At 41.7% G+C, this 19,519-nt stretch overlaps 1 protein-coding gene across 6 annotated transcripts in view; it reads right to left on the bottom strand.

The window, feature by feature from the left end:
- lingo2 (leucine rich repeat and Ig domain containing 2) overlaps positions 1-19,519 on the bottom strand; it is a 717,008-nt gene that overhangs the window by 85,735 nt on the left and 611,754 nt on the right. The window contains exon 1 of one of the 6 annotated variants that reach the window (XM_072587707.1): positions 735-841. The exons of the other annotated variants lie outside the window; for them this stretch is intronic. The gene's annotated coding sequence lies outside the window, so the exon portion shown is untranslated. Of the gene's footprint in view, positions 1-734; positions 842-19,519 lie in introns of those variants that run through there. 6 annotated transcript variants of the gene reach the window in all.

Below are 19,519 nucleotides of genomic sequence, written 5' to 3'. Positions count from 1 at the left end.
ATGTGCTTAAATGAACATCGTGTGAGACAAGGTTGGATCTCAGCAGTAACACACTTCACTATTAAAGAAAATGTGCCTTCAGAAGGAAGTTGGCTTAAAATTTTCAGTTGACTGAGAAAAGAGATTTTTATCCTGCAGTTGAATTCTCTTGATTGCATATCACATGCTGATGGCTGTACTTGTATTTTGCTATCCCTGACTTCTTTATGCTCTTATTTCTTTCCTAAATGTGGACAATAGAACAGAAAAGTCACACTAAGCCTGTAGATGATTAACTTTGCTCAGATTTGTATTTGCGTGAGCTCAAGACACAAAATCACCCTGTGTTTTTTTGTACCACAACAGTTAATTAACATCTATAATTTTGAGGGAAACATACATGCGGTTATGATCTACCTGATCATTTATCATATACCAGTTGCATTCAGCCACATTTTTAAAAAATCCACATATTTAAAGTGACACAAAGTATGGACTCATTTAATATAGACAATAAACAATAGTTTACAGATTCTCATCGTCTTCTTGTGCGTAACACTCCCATATTTTCTTCAAGCAAAACTTCAAATTGGTATTACTTTTTCCTATTAAACAATCCTCACAGTGCAATAATCTTTGAAATTTCTGGTTTTCAGAAAACTTATATTTCCAATTTCAAGCTGCACCACAATTTCCCCCTTAGCTCCATTGCCCCCCAAAAAAGAATCCCTGTTTGATTAAACAAGGAGGAGTACCTTTTAAAAGTTCCTTGTCTTTTGTTCTAATTGTCTGTTTGTTCATCGGCTGTTCAGCATATCAGCTCCTTTTTCAGCTTTATATTCCTTTTTTTCTACTAAGCAAATGAACTGTGTAGTTTTCACAAGTCAGGCACTTTTCTCCACTATTTCCTCTGGTGGAAGCCTCCTGTAACATTGAATCCAGTAAAACGCACATTGCTCCTGTCATATTGAAGGCTGTTTGCAGAGACCTATGTCTCTGCCAACATCAGCACATCTAACTGTGCTGTGCATGACATTGTTTAATTAATACAGTGCCCAGCATTTCTCTCTTCCACAGAACTTAGTAGCTTAATAAACAATAGCATTGGTAAAACACACCACAAACACTGAGCATTTGATCATGCGACAGAACAATAGAATGCTGCAGGATTGGTGAAAAATTAAAGCGTTCTGTCTGACACACAGATTTGGGTGCTGCTTCATCCCTTAATTAACCCCCTGAGAACTGATCTGGGATGTTCAGATTCTGCAGTTTAATGGGTCTGTGTGGATACGATTGTCAACAGAATGCATTGCAAATAAAACAACTGCAGTGAATGGAACAATTTCAAGTCCTGATGGGACATTTTAATTAATAACTGAACGATTACTATAACTTACACAGGGCTAGTAGTTGTTGATTTAAGCAAATTATAAACACAGAAATGTGCATTAAGTTAAGATTAATGCAAGTCACTAGGCATCAAGCCATACAGCGAAAGCCAAAACTATGATGCATTATTAATTTCATATGGATCACTTAACTGTACCTCAATGAAAATTGCTTGTATTTGTTTTCCTGTCAGGAAATGGTCAAGATAACATTGTCAATGCATTACTGAACAGGAAAGTAATTAATTGGACTCTTTATTTTGCTGCTGAGGCACAGTTAATCTGTGCTATCTCATTGAAACCATTATCAATATATCCTTCTTTTATAGATTAATGGGTAAATACACCACACTCTGCGGGACTGACCCAGATAGAGCACAGGTGTTGCAAAAATAATTCATGTTTAGTTGATCTCAGAAAAACTCTGAATAAGGAAACCCCAGTTGGATCCCAAGCAATAGATCTTGATTTTGTGCAATTGAGTCAACTAGATACTAGTGAATCTGCATCCAATTTTACATCTCTCCTCATTTTGTATTTCCAATGTCCTGAAAGGGAACAGATGTAAACCAGATTGCTGACTCAGAGTCATAAACCACGAGATCCTTCAGTCCAACCAGTCCATGCCAAATATAATCCCAAACTAAACTAGTCCCACCTGCCTGCTCCTGGCCCATATCCCTCCAAACCTTTCCTATTCATATAACTATACAAATGTCTTTTAAATGGTGTAATTGTACCCGCATCAACCACTTGCTGAGGAAGTCATTCCATATGTGAACCAACCTCTATGTAAAAGATTTGCCTCTTGTGTCTTATTTAAATCTCCTCTCAAGTTAAAAAATGTGCCCCCTTGTCTTGAAATTCCCCATCCTAAGGAAAAGACAACTTCCATTAACTCTAACAATACCTCTCATTATTTTAAAAACTTGTATCAGATTGCTTCTCAACCTCATTCGCACCAGTAAAAAAAGTCCCAGTCTATCTACCCTTCTTTATAACGTGAACCTTGCATACCTGTCACTATTCTGGTAATCAACCATTTTAGTAGGACAGGATTTCCCATGGTCCAAAAAATAATTGGTTTCAAATATTTTCATTATTTACCCCAAGCAACTTATGTCATGCCCTTCATTTCTTGCCATCCTTTAAGATCTCTGCACACCTTTAAATGTGCCTTCTTGTGCATCCATAATTTTCTTTTTACCATTCATGGCTGGATGCTCAGCCTAGAATTCCATCAATAAGCTCCTTGTTTGTCCAACTCTACCTCTCTCACCCTTCTGTTTTAAGATGCTCCATAAAACACACAGCTTTTGCTAAGATTTTGCTCGCCTGTCCTATCAGCTCAGGTGACTCAGTTCAAATTTTGCTTGGTAATGCTCCTGTAAAGTATCTTTCAATGTGTTACTGCTGCTCTATTAATTAAAGTTGCTATAGGAATACAAATTAAAGTTGATCAGGGAGATTAAAACTGTTCAAGGTGTTTGTTCACAATCAATGTCCAATTTGTATGTTTGGGACATTGGGTTTGGTTAGGATTGGACTGAGCAGTAATGGATCCTGAATGTCTATCTACAGTTATATATTGGGTTCTCCTATTGGGAAAAGGATTGGAGCCCTAGGAAGATCCATTATCCAGCATAAATCAATGCCATAAGAGACAAGAGGAGGAATTGTTTCAAATGTTAATTCACACTGGACATAGTTGCTTCACACTATTCCAATTTTCAAGTATGTTCAAGTATAGTGTAGGAACATCTTTAAAGGAGAAAATAAAATTAAGTGAGTGAGCTACATCATATCCAAAATTTAAAATATGCACCCTAACATGCAAACACAATTTGAAAGGCACCAGTTCATCTTAAGACCACTATCTTTTTATGACCTCAGGCGCATTTTTACTTTTGAAATTATGAAAGTTGTGCTAAATTCACAGTCATTTTTTTCTTTCCACTCCAGGGATGTGGGTGTAGCGGGTTGGGCCGGCATTTTTTGGCAATATTTAGTTATACTTGAGGAGATAGAGGTAAGCTGCTTTCTTGAACTGCTTTAGTCCATTGGTATAGGTACAGCCATAATATCATGAGGGAGAGAGTTCCAGGATTTTGATCAGTATACTGAAGAAATATTGATATATTTCCAAGTCAGGATGGTGAGTGGTTTGGAAAGAACTTTCAGGTGCTGGTGTTCCATCTATCTACTGTCCTGTCCTTCTAGAAGGCAGTTGTGAAGTGGTTGGGAGATGTTGTCTAATGTGATTTAGTGAACTTCTCTAGTGCATCTTGCACATGGTACACACTGCTGCTACTGAGTACCAGCGTTGGAGGGAATAAAGTTTGTGGATGTGATACCAATTAAGTGGGATGCTTTCTTTTCAACGGTGTGAAGTTTCTTGAGTGTTGTTGGACCTGTACTCATCCAGGAAAATGGAGGGTATTTCATCATACTCCTGACCTGTGCCTTGAAGATAGTGGACAAAGTTTAAGAAGTCAGGAATCGAGTTATTCAATGCAGACTTCTGAGCCTCTGACCTGCTCTTGTAGCCATGGTATCTACATGGTTAATCCAGTTCAGTTTCTGGTCAATGATAACTCCCCAACTGTTGATAATAGGATCCCTGGATAAGGAAATGTGGTTATTAAGTGGTAAAGTCACTGGGTTGATAATCCAGATTCCCAACCAAATGTTCTGGGAACATGGATTTGAATCCCACCATAGCAGTGAGTAAAATATACATTCAGTAAAAGAACTGGAATAAAAGCTCAGTGAACTACAACTGTGTAACTCCTGTCAGTTATTTTAAATACCCACGGGCTTCGTTAATATTCTTTAGGGAAGGATATCTGCCATCCTTACCTGATTTGGTCTACATCTGATTCCAGATGCAAAGCAATGGGTTTGAATTATAAATGACTGTGGTCAATTAGGGATGGGCAATGAATGGTGTTTACCCAGTAACAAACATAAATTAATAGAGAAGAAATTCAGTTTTGGTGACGTCTCAACAGGCAATGGCTATATTCTTCCTCTTGTTAGAGATAGTCATTAGTTGGTAGTTGTGTGGCATAAATGTCACTTGCCACTAGTCAGCTCAAACCAAGATACATTCCAGGTATTGCTGTATTTGGCCATGGATTGCTCTGGTGTCTGAGAAATTGCAAATGGTGCTGAATATTGTGCAATTGTCAACTAACATCTCCACTTCTTACTTTAAAATAGACGGATGGTGACTGATGCAGCAGCTGAAGGTGGTTGAGTCAAGGATACTCCCTGAGGAACTCCTGCAGAGATATTGTGCAGCTGAAATGACTGACCTCCAAACTCCATTCTTCTTTTGTACCATGCAGAACTTCAACATGCATAGAGTCTTCCTGATTCCCATTGTGTTTGTTAGGAGTCCTTGATGTTATACTTAGTCAAATATGAACTTGATGTTAAGGGCAGTTTCTCCTGCCTCACCTCTGGAACTCAGCTTTTTTTCCATGTTTCAACCAAGGCTGCAATGAGGTCAGCAGCTAAGTAGCCTGGTAGAACTAAATCTGGGCATCACCGATCAGGCTATTCGAAGCAAGTGATGTTGATGATAAATGCCATTACATCATTGACAATAGAGAGTAGATTAAGGCATGGTAATCACTAGGTTGAAGCTGTCCTCTTTCATGTGTACAGGACTTATCTGGGCTGTTTTCCACATTGTCAGGTAGATGCCAAAGTTGTAGCTATACTGGAATTTAAGAAGAAGGAACTGTGGATGCTGAAGATCTGAAACAACCAAAAACAGAAATTGCTGGAGAAACTCAGAAGGTTAGATAACATTTGCAGAGACAGAGTAGAATTGCCATTTTGAGTTCATTAATCCTTCTTAGAACTAAGTTTCTGAAGAAGTGTCATTGCATTCAAAATGTTAACTCTCTTTTCTTTCCAAAGATGCTGTCAGGCCAGTTGAGTTTCTCCAATCATTTCTGTTTTTGCTTTTAGCTATATTGGAACAGTTCAGTTAGGGGCACAACAATTCTGGGGCACATGTCTTCAGTGCTATTGCTGGAATGCTGTTAGGGACTATATCCTTTGAATTATCCAGTACTTTCAGTCATTTAAATGAATCAAATTGACTTGATGATGGGAACCTCTGGAGAAGGATGAAATCAATTATCCATTTGGCATTTGTGGTTGAAGATTGTCGAAAATTCTTCAGCCTTACTCTGCACTAACATGCTGGCCTCTCACATCATTTAGGATGGGGATATTTGTGGAGCTTCCTTTTCCAATATGCTGTTTAGTTGTCCACCACCACTCCACTCAATAAGGTCGGACTGCAGAGTTTAGATTTGATCTGTGTTGTGAAATCACTTGGCCCTGTCTATTACTTGCTATGACATTGATGAGCATGCATGTAGCTTTACTAGGTTGACACCTATTTTTAGGTATGCCTAATGAGATATGTTTACATTTAGGATCCTGACATGCTCTCCTGCACACTTCAGTGAACCAGAATTGATTCCCTGGCTTGATGGCAATGGTAAAGTTAGGATATGCCAGTCTGCGAGGTGGCAGATTGTATTGGAATATGATTCTGCTGCGGGTGATGGCCTACAGTACCATATGTAAGTCCAGTTTTGAGTCGCTACATCTGTACAAAATCTATTCTGTTTAGTATGATGATAGTGCCACACAACTCAATGGTGGGTATCCGCAATGTGGAGATTTTTTTCTCCATAAGAACTATGTCATGGCTAGTCTTACTGATGCTATGAAGGACAAATCCATCTGCACATGGAGTTTGATGAGGTCATCTATATTTTCCCTTCAGTTTGTCCCTTCCACATGCTGCACACTTGCTCTATGCTTTTTAGTATTCAGTTAGTTCAGTCAGAAGTGATGCTGCTGAGCTATTCTTGGTCATGGACATTGAAATCTCACCAACCAGAGAACATTCTGCACCATAGAGAAAGTGAGGACTGCAGATGCTGGAGATCTGAGTCAAGAGAGTGGTGCTGGAAAAGCACAGTTGGTCAGGCAGCATCCGAGGAGCAGGAGAATCATTGTTTTGAGCATAAGCTCTTCATCATGGAGATGTTCGGAATGCTGATTCTCCTGCTCCTTGGATGCTACCTGACTGGCCGTGCCTTTCTGGCACCACACACCAACATTCTGCACCATGGCCACCCTTACTGCTTCTTTCGATAAGTGTTTGATATGGAGAACAGATTCATGAAATTGGTGAGGTGGGGAGCAAAGGAGGGTAACCAACAAGTAATTAATTTGCACATGTTTAGCTGTTGCAATCAACCATCATGGAGTCAAGAGTCAATGTTGAGGACTCCCAGGGTAATTCTCTTTGGACTTTATAATGCCATGCCAACCAACATGGCTATATCAGTCCTGCCTATAGGACATGGCAGTGTTGCCTGAGACATTGCAAGGTTTGAATTTTAACTGTATCCATGTCAGGCTGTTGCTTGAATAGTCTGTGTGAGAGCTCTCCCAGTGTTGGCACCAATATTGAATTTCACAGTGTCAACTTTGCATACTTTGCTGTTATTTCCAGTAACTAGGTCAGTGCCAGGTAGTCCATCATCAAGTTTTACATGGGTTTATTGCAATTAGTTGTTAAAAAGCTGACATTTTTTCTACTTTAGATGGAATAGTTGCCTTTGTATTAGATTTACTTGTTGGATTAAAAAAGCTAAATATAAATATCAGGTCCTGAGTTGTGAAAGAGTTCATGGTATTTTCTTATACAAAATGGCATCACAAATGACGGATTGTGGCCTCTAAAATGTTTATTAAATTAAAATTTTCAGTATCTGTTCTGTCATTAACACTTGATGGGTTATCTTCAAAAGTTTAGATAAACATGTCAAAGAATCTATTCTATCCACGGATGTCAGAATCTCGTTGTTATTCTGAATATAATTAATTTGATCAGCATTTGTCTATCAGAAGTAGATTTAGTGTGTGAAGAGGCTAATGAAAATTCTAATAAGCTATGTCCTATCTGAGGATAGAAAGTTAAGAATTTTGATTTTCCAACTGAGACATCCCATTGAAGTTAACGGAAATGGCTGCTTATGATCCTTCGGATGCAGATGTGGGGGTTGAAAAATGAGAACTCGAGGAACTTTATCAGTGTTATGGGAGGGAAGAGAAGAGCTGAGGGTGGAAGTGTAGGAAATCGATCATGCAAAGCTAGGGGCACTATCAACCATAGTTGTGTGGTATCCTCGGTTGATGGAAAAAGGTGGACATTTTTGAGACACCCCTGTAGAAGGTGGAATGTCAGAAGCTGCATAACAAAATGTGGATTTAAATATAGGGCTGGATGCTGTCCCACACAAGCTTGTCCTATTGTTTGATTATAGCATGGCTAGTCCATTTAATTACCTTGGCTTCATCATGCATTATACAACTGTATATCAAAAACAAAACATCGAACTTAGTTTTGAAATTTCAATTTGAATCAGCATTTAAAGTAACAGCTTGGAGGAGAGAACCATCACATTCAAAATCCTTCAAATAGTGAGCTCTGATTCACTCATGCTGCTGATGCAGAAAACTTCACAGGGAAGGTCATCCCCAGAAGGCCCTGATGGCCAGCTTTCAGAGTAAGGGTATTGGAAGCTGAGATCATAGAAGCCTTACAGTGTGGAGACAAAATAAAAGTGCAGATGGTGGAATCCAAGGTAGACAAACAGGACGCTGGAGGAACAGAGCAAGCCAGGCAGCATCAGAAGGTGGAGAAGTCAGTGTTTCGGGTATAATCCTTTTTCAGGACTGGGGGTGAGGAAGTCACCCAGCCTCATTCCCCTATTCTATATTTATCCCTAACTAATGCACCTAACACTATGGGCAATTTAGCATGACCAATTCATCTGACCTGCGCATCTTTGGATTGTGGGAGGAAAGAGCTGAAAATGTGTTGCTGGAAAAGAGAGCTGAAAATGTGTTGCGGGAGGAAACCAGAGCACCCAGAGGAGATCCACACAAGACATGGGGATAATTTGCAAACTCCTCACAGACAGCCACCTGAAGCAGGAATCAAATCTGGGTCCCTGGTAATGGGAGGCAGCAACACTAACCACTGAACCATCGTGCTTCCCATAAGGCTTAACTTACTGAGTGTTGTTTTATGTTTGATTGCAGTGTAGATCACATGTTTTTAAGATTATTTTGTCAATAATATCACTTTGTTAACCTTTTCACTCGCTGGACGACATACTGGAACAAGAATGATCCTTCACTTCCTAAACATATTTATAAGTTGTCAATGACAACCAATTTTAAAACTTTGCCATATACCTATGCAGGGCTCTTCTGAAGACTAATGCACACAAGCTATTTAAGGTTATATTTTTTCTTAGTAATTATTTCTTCCAAAAGCCAAATGACTTCATATCAAAGTTTTTCTGCCAACTGATAATCAGTTATAACTTTCTATCTGGGAGGAACAAGGAAGAGAATGGGCTTTCTGGAAATATGGGTTTAATTCATTTTCAAGCTTTGTCTCTCCAATGAATGTGGCTGATTTGCCTTAGCGTGTCCACTGCAGTCATCACCTGGATGTTGATTGTCTTTTCCTTCATATGAGAAGTTGGCTGCGTTTATGAACTGAATCATAATAACTCAAGCTGTCAAATACACCTGGTGGGGAAAGGCTGAATTCAAGTTTAATTCTGTTTCCATGGTCACATTAAAAAGGCTGAATGCTGCAGACAAGCATTGTGATTCAACAAATCAAATGCATTGTGTTCAGTGCTGAAATATGCTCCAGAAATATCTGAACTGTTAGCATCCGTACCTTTTCACCTTATACTAAAGGAACAAAATGCTACTGGTCTGTATAGATGAAACTTGGTCATAAATGTTAAAGGTGAAATCATTAGTGATGTCGTTCATTGTGCTTCATTAGCTCTTGTGAAGAAGCAGTAATTTCAAGATCTTTAACTGTGGGCTTTTCAGGTTCATTTTCTCATACAATGATTATTTTTCTAAAACAGTTCTTTGTCTAAAGGTTTCAAAATCCAATGCTTGTTGGAACTTTCCCATTTTCAGTTCATGTTTTGAAGACAGATTCATAGCACCTGTTCTGCTACAGCTCATGGCAATATTACTCACATAATCTTCCTCTCTTCACCATACTACGTAAATGGTCCCCCTCATCTCCTTTCTCATAGAATGGTAGAACAGCAACAGCAGGGTCCAATGTGCATGCCACCATCAGGACTTTGCAGTATATGTTGTGCTGGCTTCACACTTAAAACCCAGCTTAGATTGTGAGGGACTTTTCCTGGCTTGCACAATGTGACTCCAGAGCAATATTACACAGAAAGGAACCTTGCACCCTGCTTTGTGGGCAAGAACTCAGAGATGGAATAACTATTGCAAATGCGGGATTTCGGGGATGGGGGTGGGTATTGCTGGACGCTCTTCAAAAGGTTGGTATGGACTCAATGGACAGAATGGCATCTATCTGCATTGGAGGAACTATTTTTAAAAAACTCACCAAGGCTCACTCTGTAACTCAGAGTATTGCTTGCATCATGTCCCACTCACCTGCTTTCACCCACCTCATCCTCCCAAACTATGAATCCTCCCTGCCCTCCTTTCTTCCTATTCAGTTGATGGGGACAACTTGGTACCTCTCCTGCTCAGTCTTTACAATTAACTCTTCTGGAATCCATTTCCAGTATATTGTATCCCTCCTTCAGCACAATACAGGAAAATTTAGCCCATAACCAGGCCAAAACCGATGGGTTTGATGGATGTAAGGCTCCTCACTCCCTCCGAGGACAAAGTGCCAGAATTAGCCAGACAAAGCAGGACAGCTCATGTCAGGGATGTGGAAAACTCAATGGAGAACCAAAGCAGTAAGCTCCAGGGTGCTACACTGCTTTCCCATTAACAGTCCTAACCCATTATTATTTGGCACAAATGTTTATCTTTCTTTGACAATTAATTCCCTCGCTTCTCTTTTGCAGCCACTCACGGACCCAGCAAACTTCCAATAAGAAGAGACCAGTACCAGAGACCCTCAGCTCCATCTTCACCTCTGAGCAGGAAGCACTGAACCCTAAGAGGTTGCAGCAGCAAGGCACTGACCTGCATCTTCTGTCAGCTCAAAGACCGACAACCATCTGATGAAGGAGCGGCACTCCGAGAGCTACTGTGCTTCCAATTAAACCTGTTGGACCATAACTTGGTGTTGTGTGATTTTAACTTTGTTCATCTTCCCTGCCCATTTTCCCAAATCAAGCAGAAGTTGAAGCTTAGGAGGACAAGCTTGCATCTGTGCAAAACCCTCTCAGTAACCTGGGCTCATTGGGTCTAATCACAGGGATACTATTCTTGTCTTCCCATAAGGCCACCCACAGTGCAGGCTACCGCAATCCCAGCTACAAAGGTTGGGACTGCATCTGAACATAACAGAAGACAGAAGAAGAAAATAAACTTACTAGGCTGTTATGACACCTCTGCCAAATCATTGTACATAACATTTTACTTTTGTAACAGAATGTCACTCGCAAAATGTCTGTTAGAGTGTAACTTTTTGCTGTCAGACCTGATGAAGGCACATCCATACAAGAGATGAGCAGTGTCTTCAAACACCCCACAGTTGAAAGAAGTTGCACTGACACCTTGACTGTAGATAGATACCAGGAATTCTTAAACAGTAACATTCAGGAATCCAGACATAGTAACTGCCTGTGAGATCTATGATCTGATAATCTGTGGGAAATATCAGCACAATAACACAATTTCACTGAAGATACTCTGAGCTATGTTCTGTTTATATTTTACTGCTGCTACATGGACCTACGAGGTCCAGAGATGGAAGTTAATGTATTCCATATACCGGTTGGCATGTGCAGACCCTTCAAGTGACTGCGCAGCTGTTTAGAGGGCATATTGCTCCTGATCCTTCACATTCATCACAATAAAGCCTCATACTGTTCCCCCACATTGCATGGCAATGGAGGATTGCCAAGGAGGTCATTGTCATGCATACATAAGGAGCTATGCTGCTCGCATACATAAGGGAGAAACTACTCCTGCTTGTAGAACAACTGAGAATCAGAGGGTATAGTTATATATAGTGATTTTGTAAACAAGCAAATTTACAGTGAGAAAATTTGTTTTCACATATTTAGTGTATGGGATTGGAACGTATTGACTGAAAGTGTGGTGAACGCAGGTTCAATCGAGGCAGTAGATGATTAGTTAATATAAAACAATGTGTGACATTACAGGGAAAAGCAAGAGTTTGGCATTAGGTCAAACTGATCAGAGTGTTCGTACAGACATTATAGACAAAATGGCTTCCTTCTGTACCACGGCAATTGTATAGGTTCTGTGATATTTAGATTTCAGTGAGAGAATTTGGTAGCCGCAGAGACTATAGTGTTCCATTGCTAAGTACGAAATCTCAGAGTTTTACAGTGTAGAAAGAGGCCCTTTGCCCCATTGTGTCCATGTCAGTCATCAAGCATCTACCTATTGTAATATCATTTTACAGTACTTGGCCCACAGCCATATTATGACATGCCATTTCAAATCCTCACAAAAAGACTTCTTAAATGTTTTAATAGTTCCTACCTCTACCACACTTTCACCATCCTCTAGATTTTAAAAAAAATCCTCAAACCCCTCCAAACCTCCCACTCCTTACCTTAAAGCCAACCTGCCTAGTTATCCAACCTTCTATTAAAAGGGAAATATTTCTCCCTATTTACCTCCCCTTGGGTCTTCTCTGTTCTCATGAAAAATACATTTCTTGAAATGGGAAATATAGTCTCCACTTTTAAGTAGCCTTGGTTGACTGCAATCATTTTACTGACCTGACAAGGAGGGAATTAGTCCACACAAGTGGGTTGCTCCTGTTTGCTGGAAGCCAACATTTGGAATGTGATTTCCGGTTCAATGAATGTTAAGTCAATGCAGTGTAAATTGAAGTGAAATGGATGGTACTGTTAAATCAGTAGAGTCATTATTGTAATTTCCTCTGGTAGACCTCTAACTCCAAGAATCCTTTTTCTACCCCAAAGAAAAAAAAGCGCGCACTCTTTGAGTTGTCAGCCATTTTGTGCAATTATTGCGCAGTTGATATTTCAGCCAATATGGCATCATTCAAACTTTGGGTTCTTGTGAGCTGCTGGCTTTGCAAGATTTTCCCTTCATTCTTTATGCGTCCCATTTATATTGCTGTCCTTGGAGCTTCGATGACATATAGGATCCACCTCCCTAAACATTTCCATTGAACTCTTTCATATCATTATTTATGTGACCATTTTACAACCAGAGCCTATGTTTTTGGAAATTCCTATGTCCTTGATAGCTCTACACTTCCCAAAACAGAGGTTGGTGTGGCTATAACCTGTAAACACCCCGTTCCATCTTCCTGAAATTCCTTGTCTCTTCTGATTGTCCATGAGATCCCATTCTCCTATTGAGAATTACTCCCTAATACTGTCCATTCCCTCAGTGACCCAATGCAACAAATCCCATCCACAGATGTCAGCTGTCCACTTTTTCCCAGATCTCCATAGATTAGTCACTGATAAGAACATAGAACACAGGACATAGAACAATACAGTGCAGAACAGGCCCTTTGGCCCTTGATGTTGTGCCGACCCGTGAACGATTCTCATCTCATCTCCCGACACCATCCCACCATGTTCCATGTGCTCATCCAAGGATTGTTTAAATCTCCCTAATGTGGCTGAGTTAACTACATTGGCAGTTAGGGCATTCCATGCCCTTACCACTTTCTGAATAAAGAATCTGCCTCTGACATTTGTCTTAAGGGCAGCACGGTGGCTCAGTGGTTAGCACTGCTGCCTCATAGCGGCAGGGTCCCAGGTTCAATTCCAGCCTCGGGGAATTATCTATATGGAGTTTGTACATTCTCCCCATCTCTGTGCAGGTTTCCTCCCATAGTCCAAAGATGTGCAGGTCAGATGAATTGGCCATGCTAAATTGCCCATAGTGTTAGGTGCATTAGTTAGTGGGTTACTCTTTGGAGGGTCGATGTGGACTGGTTGGGCCAAGGGGCCTGTTTCCACACTGTAGAGAATCTAATCTTAACAAATTTATCATCCCTCAATTTGTAGTTACGCCCCCTCATACAAGCTGACGTCATCATCCTAGGAAAGAAATTTTCCCTGTCTACCCTATCTAATCCTCTGATCATCTTGTATGTCTCTATCAAATCTCCTCTTAGCCTTCTTCTTTGCAATGAGAACAGACCCAAGTCTCTTAGCCTTTTCTCATAAGACCTTCCCTCCAGACCAAGCAACATCCTCGTAAATCTCCTCTGCACCTTTTCAATGCTTCCATATCCTTCCCTAAATATTGTGACCAGAACTGTACACAATATTCCAAGTGTGGCTGCACTAACGCTTTGTATAGTTGTAGGATAATATTGTGGCTCTGGAACTCAGTCCCTCTACGAATGAAGCTGAAAATATATTGCTGGAAAAGCGCAGCAGGTCAGGCAGCATCCAAGGAGCAAGAGAATCGACGTTTCGGGCATGAGCTCCTTGGATGCTGCCTGACCTGCTGCGCTTTTCCAACAACACATTTTCAGCTCTGATCTCCAGCATCTGCAGTCCTCACTTTCTCCTAGAAGATTTTTCTCCCTCTACGAATGAAACCTAACACACTGTATGCCTTCTTAACAGCACTGTCCACCTGGGTGGCAACTTTCAGGGATCTATGTACATGGAATCCAAGATCCCTCTGTACATCCATGCTACCAAGAATCTTTCCATTGACTCAGTACTCTGCCTTCCTGTTATTCTTCCCAAAGTTAGCTGCATTGAATTCCATTTGCCACCTCTCAGCACAATTCTGCAGTTTATCCAAGTCCCCCTGCAATCCATAACATTCTTCTAAACTGTCCACTACTCCACCGACTTTAGTGTCCTCTGCAAATTTACTAATCCATTCACCTATGCCTGTGTCTAAGTCATTTATAAAAATGACAAACAGTAGTGGTCCTAAAACAGATACTTGAGCCACACCACTAGTAACCGGACTTCAGGCTGAATATTTTCCATCATTCAAACGGATAAATTACCCCCAATCCCATGCCTCTGCATCTTCTCCAACAGCCTACCATGTGGAACCTTATCAAAGGCTTTAATGAATACTACATCTATGTATACCACGTCAAATACCCTACCCTCAGCTACATGCTTGGTCACCTTTTCAAAAGCCTCAATGAGGTTTGTGAGACACAACCTGCCCTTGATAAACCATGTTGACTATCTGAAATCAAATTGTTGCTTGCTAGATGTTTATAAATCCTATTTCTTATCATCCTTTCCAGAACCTTTCCTACAACAGACATAGGGCTCACTGGTCTATAATTACCTAGATCATTTCTACTGCCCTTCTTGAACAAGAGCACAACATTTGCAATCCTCCAGCCCTCTGGTACTAAACCTGTAGACAATGATGACTCAAATATCAAAGCCAAAGGCTCTGCTATCTCCTCACTAGCTTCCCAGAGAATCCTCGGATAGATCCCATCCAGTCCAGGGGACTTGTTTACTTTCACTCCTTCTAGAATTGATAACACATGTGCGTAACTAACCTCGATCCTTTCTAGTCTGATATCTCGTACTTCATTCTTCTCCTATACAATATTCACCTTTTCCTGAAAGAAAACTGATGAAAAATGTTCATTTAGCATCTTTTGGATCTCCACAGGGTCCACCTTCAACTTCCCACTTCTGTCTTTGACTGGCCCTATTCCTACCCTAGTCATCCTCTTACTCCTCACACACCTATGGAAAGCTTTAGGGTTCTCCTTTATTCTGTCTGCTAAAGACTGCTCATGTCCTCTCTTGCTCTTCTTAACTCTCTCTTTAAGTCCTTCCTAGCTGATCTGTAACTCTTCACCATCTCATCTGAACCATCTTGCCTCATCAACAGATCAACTTCCTTCTTCCGCTTAATAAGAGATGCAATTTCTGTAATAAACTACGGTTCTCTTACCTTATCGCTTCCTCCCTGCCTGATAGGGACACGCAATATCTGTTCCTTAAACCAGCTCCACATTTCCATTGTCTGTATCCCCCACATTTTGCACCATCATTCTATGCATCCTAATTCTTGCCTAATCGCATTATAATTGCCCTTGCCCCATTGGTAACTCTTGACTTGTGGCCTTTCCAACACTAAACTGAACATAACTGCATTATGGTCACTCTCTCCAAAGTGCTCACCTACAACTAAATCAAACACCTGGCCTGGTTCATTACCAGCACCAGATCTAGTGTGGCCTCTCCTCTTGTCGGCCCTTTGATATATTGTGTCAGGAAACCCTCCTGCACACATTGGACAAAAACTGATTCATCTGACGTACTAGAGTTATAGCATTTCCAGTCAAGGTTTGGGGAAGTTAAAGTCCCTCATAATGACCATCCTGTTCCTTTCACTCCTGTCCAGAGTAATTTTGCCAATCCTCTCTTCCACCTCCCTGAAACTCTGTGAAGGCCTATAAAAAACTCCAAGCAGTGTGACCTCTCCTCTCCTGTTTCTAACCTCAGCCCACACTACCTCAGTAGACAAGTCCTCGTCAAAAGTTCTTTCAGCCACTGTTATATTATCCTTGACTAACAAGGCCACACCTCTCCCTCTTTTACTGCCTTGCCTGTTCTTATTGAAAGATCTAAACCCTGGAACCTGCAACATCCATTCCTCACCCTGCTCTATCCATGTCTCCAAAATAGCCACAACATAAAAGTCCCAGGTACCTGCTGCAAGCGCACCTACCCTATTTCGGATACTCCTGGCATTGAAAAGACACAATTCAAACCAGCTTGCTGTTTGCCCAACATTCCTGTGAACCTGAAATCCTGTCCCTGTTCTCCTTACTCTCATTCCCCTCCGCACTGCAACCTACACCTCAGATTCCCATCCCCCTGCTGAACGAGTTTAAACCCACCCAATCGTAAGTCCCTTGATAATTATTGAGCAAACCCCTGGACCTAACTGTGATCCAACTCCCTGGATTGAATTAGCAGAACAGGTCTGAATAAGTAAGTATAGGTAAAACCAAGGGCTGCAGATGCTGAAAACCAGAGTCTAGATTAGAGTGGTGCTGGAAAAGCACAGCAGGTCAGGCAGCATCCGAGGAGTAGGAAAATCAACGTTTCAGGCAAAAGTCCTTCATCAGGAATAGAGGCAGGGTGCCTGCAGAGTGGAGAGGTAAATTAGAGGGGGGTGGAGGTGGGGAGAAAGTAGTATAGAGTACAATAGGTGAATGGGGGTGGGGATGAAGGTGATAGGTCAGAGAGGAGGGTGTGGGGGTAGTAAAGAGTATGATGGGTGAATGGGGGTGGGGATGAAGGTGATAGGTCAGAGAGGAGGGTGGAGTGAATCGGTAGAAAGGAAGATAGGCAGGTAGGACAGGTCATGAGGGCGGTGCTGAGCTGAAAGGTTGGAACTAGGGTGAGGTGGGGAAGGGGAAATGAGTAAATTGGTGAAATCACATTGATGCTATGAGGTTGAAGTGTTCCGAGGCGGAAGATGAGGCATTCTTCCTCCAGGCATCGGGTGGTGAGGGAGTGGCAGTGGAGGAGGCCCAGTGGAGGAGAGAGTGACCATAATGCATGTCCTCGGCAGAGTGGGAGGGGGAGTTGAAATGTTGGGCCACAGGGCGGGGGGGTTGATTGGTGCAGGTGTCCCAGAGATGTTCCCTAAAGCGCTCTGCTAGGAGGCGTCTTGTCTCCCCAATGTAGAGGAGACCGCATCGGGAGCAACGGATACAATAAATTATATTGGTGAATGTGCAGGTAAAACTTTGATGGATGTGGAAGGCTCCTTTGGGGCCTTGGATGGAGGTGAGGGAGGAGATGTGGGTGCAGGTTTTGCAATTCCTGCGGTGGCAGGGGAAGGTGCCAGGACGGGAGGGTAGGTTGTGGGGGGGGCGTGGACCTGACCAGGTAGTCACGGAGGGAATGGTCTTTGCGGAAAGCGGAAATGGGTGGGGAGGGAAATATATGCCTGGCGGTGGGGTCCGTCTGGAGGTGGCAGGAATGTCGTCGGATGATGTGGTTTATGCGAAGGTTGGTAGGGTGGAAGGTGAGCACCAGGGAGGTTCTGTCCTTGTTACGGTTGGAAGGATGGGGTTTGAGGGCGAAGGGGTGGGATGTGGATGAGATGTGTTGGAGGGAGTATGTCCAATACCCAGACTGACGTCTCCACAGCATCTCTGTGACCTACTTGCAGTCCCAAACTACTTTCATTTAGCAGAACAGGCCTGCGGGATTAACTGTGGTTCACAACCCAGACGGCAAGGATACAGGTCCCTAGATTCTGGCAGGACACACATCTGATTGACTGCATCTAACACCTTGGACTGGAATCAAACTAGCTCTTGGAGCTACTATGGCAGTATCTCCTGATTGATTGTTGTCACCCTTGACTCTGATAAGGATTTGGACTTTCACAGACTGCTTTGATTGAAGCACATGCAGTTTACTTGCTGTGAAAGCTATTAGCATATGCTCTAGGTATGACTTGGCAGAGCATGAGTGCCATTCAGCAATATGTCCACCCTACTGATTGTACAATTCTCTATCTGTACCAAAAAGACTATTGTGTTTCAAGAAGGCAGTTTATCACCATCTTCTAAGGGCAGTTATGGATGGGCAATAAATGTTGGTCAAGCATCAATGCCCACATACCATGAATGAATTTTTTTAAAAAACTCTCATTCTTCAATATGTGTAGCCTAGCTGGCTCAACTTTCTGTCTGGTGAACCTGCTCTTAACTGCCTCCAATCAAAATTTTCCCTCCTTCAGAGACCAAACACTATACACAGTACTTTTGGTAAGGTACCTCTAATAGTACAGGTGTAGCAGGACATCTACATTCCTCACAATAAAGTCCAAATTTAGTCCATGCACATATTCTCAATGCAACATATTCATAGGTCACTCCCTCTTCAACCACTGCAATAAGCAACTTCTCATCGAACCTCAGTGTCAACTCATCATGCTCTCTCTCCCTTCTGACTCATTCCTGTCTCATCCTTGTTTAATTTCTTTCTCTATGTAAATTCCCCACCCATATTCGTGGGTTGTCCTCTCATATGGCATCATCAATCCCTCTGTCTCGATCTTTGATCACAGTACACCCACACCCCTTTCCACAACCAGATTCTACTTCTGGTCATGGAAATGAGCAGATGTACTTTCAAAATCTCAATCCACTAGCCTTTAAGCCTTCTGACCACTACAACACTGTGTAAGTTTTGTTTATTCAACTGAACCATTTCTCCTACATTTGATTCTGCAAGCTAATGAAAAACATTACATTCTCTCACTCTGACTGTTTCCCCAGGTCTGAGACTCATTTCAACTCTCTTAAGGCGAAGGGATGCAGACTTGAAAGTATATGGCGCATAGCTGGTTTGGATATTTACTGCCAGACCTAACTGGATAACATAAAGCAAGATGGATGTATTTCTGTAGTCTGCCAAATCTGATTACTATTCCACAGTCCTCCTTGAATGCAAATACACATTCTGGCTACTTTTTTTTCACCTTCCTAAAACCTTCTCTCTTGTCTCCTCCATCTGAGTGTTCAACAATAAGTGTGAGGATCCCTTGACTTAACCAACATTAATATTGAGATAACTCATTCAACTGTCTCTGTCACTTCCCTACGCTCCTCGAACTCAATGGTCCAAATGTCCTCTATGTTTCCCTCCTGCTCTAGCTCTGTACTCATATCTTTCTTCAGTTTGTGTCCCATCTACCCTGTACCTATCTAAGGTCAAGTTCTCACCTTTTTGGGGGGGCAGTGGCTCAGTGGTTAGCACTGCTGCCTCAGAGCGCCAGGGACCCATGTTCAAGTCCAGCCTTATGCGATTGTCAGTGTGGAGTTTGCATATTCTCCTCATGTCTGCGTGATCTTCCTCCAGGTTTCCTCCCATAATCCAAAAATATGCAAATTAGGTGAACTGGCCGCGTTAAATTGCTCATAGTGTAGGTTATTTATTAGTCAGTGATAAATCTCGGATAGGGGAATGGGTCTGGATGGGTTACTCTTCGGAGGGTCGGTGTGCACTTGTTGGGCTGAAGGGCCTGTTTCCACACTGCAGGAATTATAATTCTAATTTCTAATTCTTCTG

Source organism: Chiloscyllium punctatum, chromosome 2 (assembly GCF_047496795.1).
Source record: "Chiloscyllium punctatum isolate Juve2018m chromosome 2, sChiPun1.3, whole genome shotgun sequence".
Taxonomy (NCBI): domain Eukaryota; kingdom Metazoa; phylum Chordata; class Chondrichthyes; order Orectolobiformes; family Hemiscylliidae; genus Chiloscyllium; species Chiloscyllium punctatum.
Note: the sequence above shows the minus strand (reverse complement) of the source record. Positions and strands in the feature narration are given on the sequence as shown.